Genomic DNA, 12252 nt, shown 5'->3' with positions numbered 1-12252 from the left:
GACCCTTATCAGCCACTGTGATTGGCCAGTGGGTTCATATGAGAACCCTGGGACATGAGGTAGTGTGAAGCAACAGTGCCAATCAGAGGGAAGAGATGGAATGGGTGGAGAGAGGAGGGGAAAAGTGAAAAGGGAGTCTTGGCATCATTGCTTAGAACGGGAATTTAATGGTGTGTGTGTGCCTGTGTGTAGGTGTGTGTTAGTTTTCATAAGAATGGAAGAGATGGGAGGGGTGAACATTTGGATTGGGTCCAGGAGAACTGTTGTAAAATCCAACTTGGTTCTTTTCCTGTTTCGCCAGAGAGGATGGTCTAATTCTCACCGCTGCCTTTTCCTGACTTTTTCTTCCTCCAGGCCTGGAGAGAGAACAGCAGACAATGCACAGAAACTAGTTTGAAGAAGATTGAATTCTGTAGTAGAAGTGTAACTTCTACAAATGAAGAGGAGGATGAGGTCAACAGGGGTCACGATTGATTATTTCTGGCTGCAGCTGTGTTTACGGACTGCCATTGTGTTTGGCGAGCTTTAACAATTGTGCAGCATCGCAGAGTTAAACTTCACCCTTTACTCCTGGTCTCACAGCCTTGAGGCCTCCAAGGCTGTTTTAAAAGATCCAGACTTTGACCTCCAGGTTTGCTGTAAACACAGGGAAATACATCTAGAACCAATCAGATCATCTCTTGCCAAGGAAGTAACAAATATTGACTTAGATGACCACAAAATATGCTCATGTGACTTTTAGCTATTTTTATCTTGGTCCTATAAAACTGTGTATGGTGCAATTTTACTGTTTAAAATCAATCTGTCTATAGTATATGTGATTTCTGCACCCCACTAACCACTTAACAAATCCTGTGCATAGGTGAGACTTGCTGGAATGCTACACTAGTATGTCTTATGCATCGTTCTCATTCAAAACTGATATTATTATTATTATTATTATTATTATTATTATTAAGTTTAACAAAAAAAGGAACAAGCTAACATGTAGGTAGGTGAAGTAGATGCGCAGTGAAAGGAAATATTAATTGTGTGCTCAAATGCTACCGCTCAAGGACATTCCCTATTACAGCATCACCACCTATTGCATACATCCATTGGCAGTGTGATTACTGTGGCTTTTGATTTTATACTCACACTATTCCACTTTCAATAGAATTGCCATAGACCTATTGAGAATATTAGAAAGGATGGCAGTGAATTAATCACAATTTTCTTTTTGTGGTTGTATGTGTAAAATACTAAATGATCTTACTCTTACAAAAATGTTAATCTGTAATTTTAAAAAGTTGACTCTTAGCCTGAAAAACTGCATCCATTTGACTGTAATGTAGACACGACCAATTAGTTAGTGGAGGCTTCTTAGCGAGCCTCGTCAGGCAAAGCTTGGCCTTGGGCCTTAATACTGCTGCAGCTGCAGACAGCTCAGTGCAGAGTAGCAATGTCTTGAGCTGTAATGGCGCACCAGTGTCTGTCTGTAGACTGCTTTAAAATGGATGACCAAGCACAACCCCTGTAACCTCTGGACTTGCTGCCCCAGAGCCTGCCAGCTTCCTCCATTCAGACTAGGGAAGGAACTCAGGGGTGGTACTCCCACATACGGGCACATAAGCACAGCTAGAAGAGTTCCAAAAGGTGATAGATTAACATATTCATGTGCTGCTAGAGCTTACAGGCTACATATGGCTAAACACTGTGTTCTATATATTGTAGTTTGTTGTATTCACTGCTTTTATATTAAACTCGACAACTTCTAGTTCTTGCCATAAAGGAGAAAATAGCCAGATAAAGTTTAATTTGACAGAATTACCAGTGAACCAGTGTTATCAGATGATATTGGTCTATTGGTGAGATATGCGCTGAACACATTCCACAACAGTGCAGAAGGAGGGTAGGGTGTTTTTGATATTGGTGTGCTCACCTAGTTTGTCCATTATAGCAGCTCAAGGTCACTTTTATGTACAGCGTTGCCTGAAGTTTGTGTAACAGTCAAGCTGTTTGAGATGCACTGTTACAAAGTTAATAAACAAGAACCATGACATTTCCCTTTTTTGATATAACATGTTATATATACTGTGTATATAATATCAAACCTGCATTAGTGTCAACCCCCAAAATCAGTATGAGCCGGGCTCCGATCTCTTTGGCTTTCTATTATCCGTGCATGATTTGCACTTTGGTGAGGCAGGCAGGAGGGCAGAAAAAGAGAGTGAATCTGGTGGAAAAAATGAAAGTGATAAAGACAGAGAGGGAGTGAAAGAACACTGAAAAGAGGGGAAAAAACCTCTGTAACCATCTGCCTTTGTGCCAACAGTTGGTTACTGTAGCAACCAGTAAAAAGTCATTATCTTTAATTGACATGGAGGAAGGTTCAGGTGTTTTCAATTGTATCTTTTTTTTTTTCTTTCTGCAGTGACCCCACCTATCCCCTAGTTTTTCTGTGTGTGTGCGTTTTATAGAGAGACCATCAAGCCGTTTTCTTCTGTTCCTCAGGCTTGATGCTTCTGGGTGTTTAGGTGGTTTAAAGCTGCATACACACTGGAAGCGATTCACTCATCGCACATCGCTTTGAAGCTGAACAACATTCCAGGCTCTGGTTGCCTAGGTGACCCACTAATGTATTTATTACTAGCTCATATGCCAATCATCGGTATTCTTCCCTCTCATTGGTCATTGCTTCAGTTGCTTGCCTGGAAATTTAGAAAAGTTTATCTTTTGCCTACTTCCTGTCACCAGAGGTTATTTCTCCTGTAGTTGCTTGAAGTCGCGGAAAGTCTCTGAGTTGATGATTGAGCAGATGTCAAAAGTGACCGGAGAGCAATTTAAAGATGAAAAATGTCATGAAGATTAAAAGTGAATGGCAGTAGAGACAGGAGACGGTGGTTGGTAAGGCTGAGGACACAAGAGCATTGAAGGTGGTTGTCTGTGATTTTTATGTTGAGGCTTGTTAGGGCAGCAGTAAGAGGTACAGATGAGCGATGAAGTCGTCCTGTCTGTAGACCATTAGCCAACCGCAAGTTCTAAGCACTTACCAGAAGCTCCTTGTGTTAACTCCCTGCCATGGCACAAAGTCCCTCTTTCTCTTCTGTTTGTTTAGTTGGAAACTCTTCTTGTTCCTCCCTAATATTTCTTAATACTTCATTTGTGATTTTGCGCACACCTACGCCTCACAATACATTCACTTCGAAAAACTTTGATTCTTTTCTTTGGCTCATTTCTTTTTCTTTTATAATGTGGTACACCCAAGTTCTTGGAAGGTTGTATTTATCAATGGAAAATAATTTTTCTTTTTCTTTGAAACACTCGAAATGAAAAACACAATTTAACTCTGGCGTCAATATAAGCTTTCACAAACCATTTGTACTTTTCAAATCAATTTTTCCATTTTGTACAATGAGCCGTTTCTCACCAACCCTAGCTCAGCCGATCAGTATAAGAGTACAAAAAAAAAAAAAGCATCCAATTCAACAAAAAAATAATTACACAAACAAAGCCTGCGTTGGGGTGTTCTGTCTCCAACTATTGTTTGAATCTGGGTTGTGCCTTTAATTCTAGGGAGCCTGTCAAAAGCAGTTGGCGGTGCTTTGTCCAGGCGTACCTTTTTATTACTACGGTCTGCTTTATTAGCCTTCCACAGAGCAGGAGAGGACAGAGAGAATTGACTGGAGATGCGAATGAAGGTGGCAACTATTGACTAGTTTGTCTTCTCTTGCTTCTGGCAGGGTGCAATGATGCTACAAGGATGCTGCTGTCCAGGCTAGCCCATTAGCACCTAGACTCCACACATGACAACATGACAAGAACAGACCAGACCACATGCAATGTGGCATTCGCAGGCTTGCTGCGCCGCTTTCACAGCCACCACTTTGCTTCAGCAGCCTTCTGTAGAAATAGCTTTAAATCATCTTCCACTTCCCCCTCAGTCCCCCTTTTTTTCGTTTCTGTCATTTTCCTTTTTAATTGGTCTCAAGATTCAGCAGTGCATGAACATTTCTGTGGCAAAGAGGAGTGTGGGGGGGAAAAAGTTTATTTAAACGTTCAGTGTGTAAGCAGGGAGCATGTGAGTTAGAGGGCTTGTGTATATTGTTAGATGTGAACGTGCCGTATCTATGTTGGAGCATATGCTGTAGGTGTAAGTGGCTGTTTTTGTGTGCGTGAAGACCATCTGTCACCTAGTAACGGTTTGGGTGATCTCTGGCTGATGTAAGAGCTCCCTGTAGGGATCATAGAGCATAATTATATACCAAGCCTTCAGGTCACAAGTACAGATGGAAAGAGTTTAGCAGCATTGCGCTTATACTCTCTGTGATTTGAAGAAAAATTATTGTATTTCTTTAATGTCAAAGTGAAAAATGTTCACATGTAAAAGCCTTGGCAGCTGCAATTTTCTGAATGACGTGTCTTTAATGTATCAGCAGTTTATTAACGTCTCTCTCTTTGATGATATCCTGCATAGAGGCTAACTGTAAAATGTGTATATATATTTTTTTCTTTTCAGGGTTGTGTTTAGAAAGTCAATTAAAGAACCTTTCAAGCTCCTATCACATCTCAAGGAAATCTAAATGAAAGATAGATATACTTTGTATAATTTGGCTTTAGGTTTCTGACGTCAAATCAGCCACCGGACCTGTTTGGTCTCCTCTCGCTTTCCTTTAACAGTCCAAAGCAGGAAGCAGGGAATGCAGAGGATGCACACATGTGCACAGCTTATATGCTGCACAATTGAAACTTTCCTTCGTATTAGGACAAAACAATGGAAGCTGTACCAGTAACGCCAAAAAAAACCAAAAAATGTTGCAATCAAGCCTTTGCCCCTGAGTTTATTCTGGCTGTCAAAATCTTTGCAGCGGCTGATAAAGTAATAAAAATTAAGCTCTGGTGGCAGCGGCATCGCTCCGTGAGTGCACACAGCTTTCCTGTCTTGTGCACCATCTGGAAAACACACCCAGCACATCTATTAAGCACTTACTCCAGCTAAGGACGAGCGCTCCGCTGAAAATGGGTTAATAATGACAATTAAATTGAAGGTACTGTCAGCAGTTGATCTGCCACTCACAAATCATATTATTTTATGTGAATAGCTTTATGTGCCTAGGAGTGGAATTGCAGTTTTGAATAAGTGTGAGTCACTGAGCCGAGCTATTGAAAATCTACAAAATTGCATTATTTTGTTTTATAAAGACATTCTCTTACTACATGAAGACTTTCCACCCAGAGGCCAGAGCGCAGAGTCGGCTATGTTCTATTATTTAGGATGTAAAGGATAGAAAGTTCTGCTTGGCTCTGCCGTTCTTTCAGACGCATCAGATGCATATGACTTCTTTCCTAGTTTATGCACTTTTTTTTAAAATTGAGGAACTCTATTTGGTGTGGTGTTATTTTATTACATTCATAGTTTATCATAATCCAATGGCACATGGACCTGTTTATTAGCAAAGACAAATGCAGGCACATGATATCCACCTGTCAGTGCTGAGAGATGGAGGTCATCCCTAGTGCTAAAATGAGGCGTACACACACACACCATCAAACCAATTACACTAGTAATTAGAACTGGAAGCTCATTCAGGTGGAAGATTGCCAGCTGAGTTTAAAAACCCACCTGCTAACCGCTCTCTGCAAAATGTTGTCAGATTTAGGCATAAAACCGCCGCGTACGTCCATGTTTTTGTTTACATTCTGAAAGCCTGCCCCCGTGTCTGCGTTTAATGCTCTCCGTCCTGCCTTGTGCATTGGATATATTTGCGTATGTTCTATATCCGTGTTTGTCGGTTTTTGTTTGTGCTGTTGCATCACGTTTGGCTAGGAGGACAGGGCGGCTGTATTGGATGTCTGAATGTGTGTATACAGTTGTGCTGATGCTGACAAGCCTTCTAGCAGGGGAGCAGGGATCAGATGTATGCTAATATCACCAGCAGACAGTCTGCTAGTCTGACAGAGGCCCGGCTGCAAGGTTAGGCACTGCTGCGGGAGAAAAAACTGAGAGACAGAGAGGGAGACATGATAAGAAATGAAGAGAGGGGGATAGAAAGAAAAGGACGAAGGTAAAATTACACAAGGGTCAAGGGCATTAAAAGAAATAAGTACGCCAGTTCATGTCAGGCTGAGGGAATTAAGAAGCAGGGAGAGCGAAGGTCCACAGATAAACTTTTGTGCCAAAGGAAAACACAGGCCATCTGTCCTTCTGACCTTGCATGCAAAGCACCAGTTGTTGTTGTTGTTGTTGTTTTTGTTGTTGTTTATGTTGTGCAGCCTGTTGAACAGGGGAGTTCTAGGGCAAATGTAAAAGAGTGTGTCTTAAAAATGCAGTGCTTTCAGTTGGCTCCATCACACATCTGGACTGCAGCCAATTGATCATTTTAATTTCCTATTTTCATTCATCCTGTGGATTAATCTGTTAATCGGGCAAATAGTCTCACTGTTAACCCTGAAGTGAGCGTTACTTTTTTTTTCTGCTTCAATAACAGTCCGATACACAAAGATATTTTAAATGCAATGATTTGTCCATAAACTCTTCCTTTTTCATGCCACTTAAACCTTGCTCTTTCCTGGTTTTTAGCTCCTCCAAATCTTTAGTCATAGTCTTGAAATTCAGATTGGACTGTGAATGCAGTCTTCTTTGCTCTGGCTATTTTGGCTTCTCAGTAGTTTTTGTTTATTGCCTCCTCCTGTTTGTCCAGCAGCATTGTCTCCTCGGGGGTCCATCAGAGGGAATAGCTGCATGGGAGTGACTTACTAATAATGCTCAGGAGTCTTCTGAGACTATAGCTGCAATTAATGCTAAGGTGTACTGTAATTAAAATGATGGTGTTTTACAATGTATGGAGGTATTAATCATTTTTAAAGGTATTATATTCCCATTAGTGTGTTTCAGTGCACATGTTGTGGAATGCAAATATGTACTGAGACAGAGAGGCTGTGGGGGGTATGATATTTGCCTTTTTTTTTCTTTTGTTTATGCGGTTATATCACTGTTCCATCAGATCATGCTAATGCACAAAGTGTACCACATGTGATCCTGCAAATGGAAAGATGTGACTAGCTGAAGCTATTCCACGGAGTGACCATAATCCAAGTCAGCGCTAACCAGCGCTTCTGAATCGGGACCTGGCTATGTGATGGTTTGGTTGCTGCGTTAATATTTCTGTTTGTCATATCAAAATATGTTTTAATGAGTTTATAGGAATTACTTTTTTTAACTTACTATGAAATATGAGAGCTATAGGTCGATTGATTCAGCCTGTGCAAAAGTATTTTTGTAGGAATCATTTACTGCAGTTGGGTGTGCTTGTGCGGTTTGTTTGCCTGGCCACATGTGAAATATGTTAGCAGTGGTATGATTGCAGTGTTTGTCTTCTGTTGATGCATGCACCCAATGGATGGAAAGAGTGAGGGTATTTGTATTTCCTGTTTGGTGTGTGATTGATGGATATGCTGCATATGTGGAAAAGGCAAATGCCTTCTGTTTAAGTGGTTACGCTGAATGCACTGTGCCACAGAGCACTTCGTGTAAAGGGCAGTGAATGTGAAGTGCGGAGGCATTTACATATAGATGCATATACATCATATATTTGAGTCACTGTAAGACCCACGTCTGTGCGCATCGCTGGTTAAGTGATGTTTAAAATGAGTCGTTTCTGACTCAGCATTCATATCAATTAATTCCTTTCCACTGCGAGCCGACCCACCCTGAACAGGAAGCAGCATCAGTGGAAGGACTGTCGACACCCACACACAGCCCCAATGCGTTGGCCACGACCCTAGTATCTTACTAATGGACAGCAAGTCTCCAGAGGAGGGGCAAAATGGGAGCGGGCGATGGAGAAGGGATTCTTGACAGATGGGAATCGGAAATCTATATGATGATGGTAATGTTCTGGGTGAGACTAGAGAAGTACAACTAGCTGCAGACCTAATTCATCCAAGTGGGGGTAAGGGGGGGGGGGGGGGGCATGCTGTGGACGAAGACAAAGGAAGGGTCATTCACTCTTGAATCTTCGAGAATACAGGAGAGAGATTTTTTTTCCCTGCTGCCTCTCTGTCGTCATCATAATCCTCATCACCACACTGCACACTTCATGACTATTTCATGACCTTTGTTTCTGTCAACTCCCAGCCTTTCCTGAGTGTGTCTTACTCTACAACCAGAAGGTTTTCTGGGAAACTCGGCTTCCTAGTTTGTCCTTGCTTAGCACTGTTCACACTGTACTGTGTGAGATTCTCTGAGGCATATCTGATGGTTTTGGCAGCAACTTAAGAAAAGTGATAAAGTACTCCTTCTTTTATCAGAAATATTATTTCTACTATATTATTCTTTCACTCTATAATCTATAAAATACTTGACCTTTACTAACAGTGTTGCACTTCAACTCAACATTTATTTCCATCACAACTATTTTTCTGACTCTGACTTTAGCTTTCAGTCATGGTCATCCCATTCAATCCATATGGACTCTCTCTTGTCCAACATTTCCAGTCTGTAAGGATTTCTGTGTGTATCAAAACAGGCCTGGCTGTCATCCTCCCTTGCTAACTGTTGTAACTCTGTAATGAAAGGAATGCAGCCAACTCTTGAAAGCTGTATGGCCTCACGGGCAGTGAACAGTCTCTCCCTTGCTGCCCTTTGTAGCACGTGTTATTCTGAACTTCACGCCCTGACGCCCCAGCATTACCTTAAGGCTGAACTCCAGTACCTTACAGACACATCATATCTTCCTCTACTTTGTCCTTGAGAGAGAGCAGGTGTCCTAAAAAGGGCTGGTTCAGTCAAGGCAAGATTGCTGTATCTTTCCTGCTTTTAAACAGTTTGAAAGGAGGGAATGAAATAATCAGGCAAATGGAGATGTGGTATTTGGGTAGACCATGCTTATAATGCTATTTGCGATTACACGGGGGTGAGTGATGGGATGGGTCAGACTTTGACCCTTGTATCCTCTGCGCCTCACCACGCCCTCCCTCAGGGAATTCCAATCTGCAACTCACATGACCCAGGTTGCTGACCTCTCTCCCCTTTCTCTTGGACCCATTCTCGTTAGTGCACATGGAGAGGATGGGGGTACAAACTTCACACCCTCCTTTGCCTCCCTACAGTGCCTTGCCCTCCTTTCCATCTCCTGTCATTCTGCCTACTGTCACGTTTCAGGGTCCAAGGCAGATACAACGCAGGCCTTAAACCAGCCCAGGGCCTCGAGATGGTGGTATGCGGCTGGACATGCGCAGCAGACACCAGGCCTCGGGGTGAACTAGGAAACTGTCTGCCTGACTACTCTGCACCTGGACTGCTGCACTGAGACTAGCTAAGCACAAGCAGTGGTGTCTTTATGGGAAAGAGGAAATGTATTCCCCTAATGACTAGATCTATTGTGTGAAATGCTGCACTTAGGCTGCCAGCAGACGTGCTGTAGAAACAAGCTGAATTGTGCAGTTGCAGTTTAATATAAATTCTGTTTCTGTCAGTGACTTTGGTGCAGCCGTCACTCAGCGAGACATTTCATTTTTCTCTATTATTCGCTGTGTTGGAAACTATTGCATCCTCACAACAGACCAGCAAAAATAACATCAACACTTTTTTTTTGTTGCTACTTTTTTTCTTTTTAAGCCTATCTCCTTGTCATACACACACACGCGCGCATGCACACACATTAACTTGCACTCTGCTCTAGTGAATATGTGGGCTGACTGTCACAAAATCTATATGAACTTGGAGGTCCATGTACACCTTGCACACACATGGGAACATAATTAGAAAAAGATAGGTAGGGTCAGCAGAGCAGATGCTACCAGGGCATCTGTAAAAGTGCTGAGCCTGGCCAGCCGCCAAGTCCATATAGACTTTCGGAGTGCTTGACTGCACTTAATCCAGACCCTCACTGCTGGTCGCAAACATGACCTATCTCACACATGAAGTGATCATCACCAGGATCTTGATTACATAGGATACATTCTGGGTCATCTTTATGTGCACGCATGTGCAAGCTCAGATGAAACATTCATGCTAATGTGGTTCTGCACTAGGGTTTCCTTACTTATCTGTAAAGGTAATACCCCCTCTCAGCTCATGCAGTAGACAGCTACTTCAAGCATGTCACAACAGTTTACGCTACAGAGATAAGTTTTACAAGCTAGCAATGCAAAACTAGAGCCCACAGACCTACCAGAAATCCCTTTTGGTTTACTCTGGGGGAATAAAAAGAAATGCAGTATATGCAATTTAAAATAAGTGACATTGCTGTACAGACTAGCAGTAGCTGTAAAATTAAAGGTTACCACGTATGAGGGATCCACTAATAATATGGCAGCTACAAATATGTATTGTAGTATGTATTGTATTTATTGATGGTCTTGAGTACCATGCAGCTTTTTAATTTCATGTCTGTGAAGGATGTCTGTATACAGCACAGCAAAGGATCATGTAGACACTGTATATTAAGAAATTATTATTATTATGCTGAATAGATGTTCAATTAAGTCAGTGGACCATGTCCAGGGGCAGCAGGTCTCTTTTTTTTCTGGTGAATGCAGTTGAGGGATCTGCTGAAGTCATCTGTGTAATGCGAACATAATTAGGTCAGTGAACAGGTTTGTTATTAACCCACAGATACCTCGATAAATACCACAGTGCAGTCCTTCCCACCCAGTTAAAGTGGTGTGTGTGTGGTGGTCATCTATAATGTGTACATTCATATACTATCAAGCAAGTAGACACACACATGCCCAGCGAGAGAAGGAGATGAATTGATCACAATTCCTAGGTCATATTCGTATTTGATCCTATCGACCATCAAGTCAGGCTGTACACAGTGTACAATGCATGTTGTTATTATAGGGATTTGGTCCACCTCTGTGAGCTTTGATGCATTTTTCATGCATGTTTCCTCTATAAATATCAAAACACGAGGTATTCTATTTGATATGGATTCCTTTTCCTGCTGGTGCTGGGTTATACACCTGGTTAAGCACAGGGGCACTCTTGTCTCTGTAATTTTAATCCACAGCCTGAGTGGAATTTACTTTTAGCAAAACACTAGGCTTCAGCTTTGAACTGTGATTAGTGGCACTCCCTTTCAAATAAAACTCAGAAATGCAGTATATAAAATATGTAGTAGTCATTACATAGCAGGTTGGGTGTAGCTTTTTTTAAAGTCTACACTATTTTCTAACACACACAAGTTTCTTACCATTTTTTCTTGTCATTGTTTGTGTCTCTGGTGAATCAGTGTTGGACAGTGAGGTTCATTTTTAGGAATCCGCAGATCTGTGTTGCCTGACAAACTCGATTCAAAAATAATGAAGGCTTTGGCTGCTTTTGTGTTCTCTGTCAAAAGAGCTGTTCTTGATTAATAGTGGTTTTAATGTCTGTTTTTACTACATAAATGACTCAGTTATGACATGGAGGGGGTGGTCTCCATCATTTTGAAATGCAGTGCATGCTATCTGTCTGAGAGCTTAACAAGATTTTTGTTCCATACAAATTGTGTTGTAACACCCTTTCATGCCTCATCCTTTCCCTTTTCTTAACTTATTTTTAGACCTAATCTACCAGTCGAATAAATAATACTGAGATGAGCAACTAAGCATCTCTATATGGTCTTATGTGTTTTTGCCTTTTTCTTACTTGCAATGCAGCCATTTCTTGCCTCTGATTTAGGTAAATATGCATGACATTAATGATGGTACAGGAGCCAACTCTTATCTGTTTGGTTATAAACATAGGAAAACATGTTTTTGATGGAAACAAGTCAGCCAACAGGCAATGCAGCCTTTTAAAATGCAGATGGCTTTCCCTAGTTGGCCAATTAGTAACTTTAGCTCTGGAACACTTATCTGCTTTCATCTTCCTGTGTGTGTCTTTCATTTAGGGTGCCGAGAGCTTGGTGTGCCTTTTTCTACAAGACTGTCGTGCTACTTGTGTGCATATGTTTGCGTGCACAGTCGTTTGTCTGTTTGCTGCAGTAGTGAAAGAGCTACATTACTTTCCTCTAATGTTGCTGCGAGTGAGGCAAACCAACCAGACTGTTAGAAGCCAGATAATAAGCCAAAACACACATTGCGTTGCAATGAACATGAGAATGAAATGTGGAAGGCACCACTGTTAGCACTGCAGTCCTGGCAGCATTAAAATTAAATGAGTTAAACTGGGAAAAAATTGCCTTTAACTGAGCTACAGCTGGGTTAAGTAATGTGCAGCATTCCAACAGCTTTACCACTGACCTCAATCTTTTCAGGAAATATTCAGTGGAGAAATAGGATCAG

The 12252-nt window shown here is 41.6% G+C and overlaps 1 protein-coding gene across 1 annotated transcript in view; it reads left to right on the top strand.

The window, feature by feature from the left end:
- arhgap35a (Rho GTPase activating protein 35a) overlaps positions 1 to 12252 on the top strand; it is a 61708-nt gene that overhangs the window by 25663 nt on the left and 23793 nt on the right. The gene's annotated exons all lie outside the window — the stretch shown is intronic.

The sequence above is a fragment of the Pelmatolapia mariae genome, linkage group LG14 (genome assembly GCF_036321145.2).
Source record: "Pelmatolapia mariae isolate MD_Pm_ZW linkage group LG14, Pm_UMD_F_2, whole genome shotgun sequence".
NCBI classification, from domain to species: Eukaryota; Metazoa; Chordata; class Actinopteri; order Cichliformes; family Cichlidae; genus Pelmatolapia; species Pelmatolapia mariae.
Note: the sequence above shows the minus strand (reverse complement) of the source record. Positions and strands in the feature narration are given on the sequence as shown.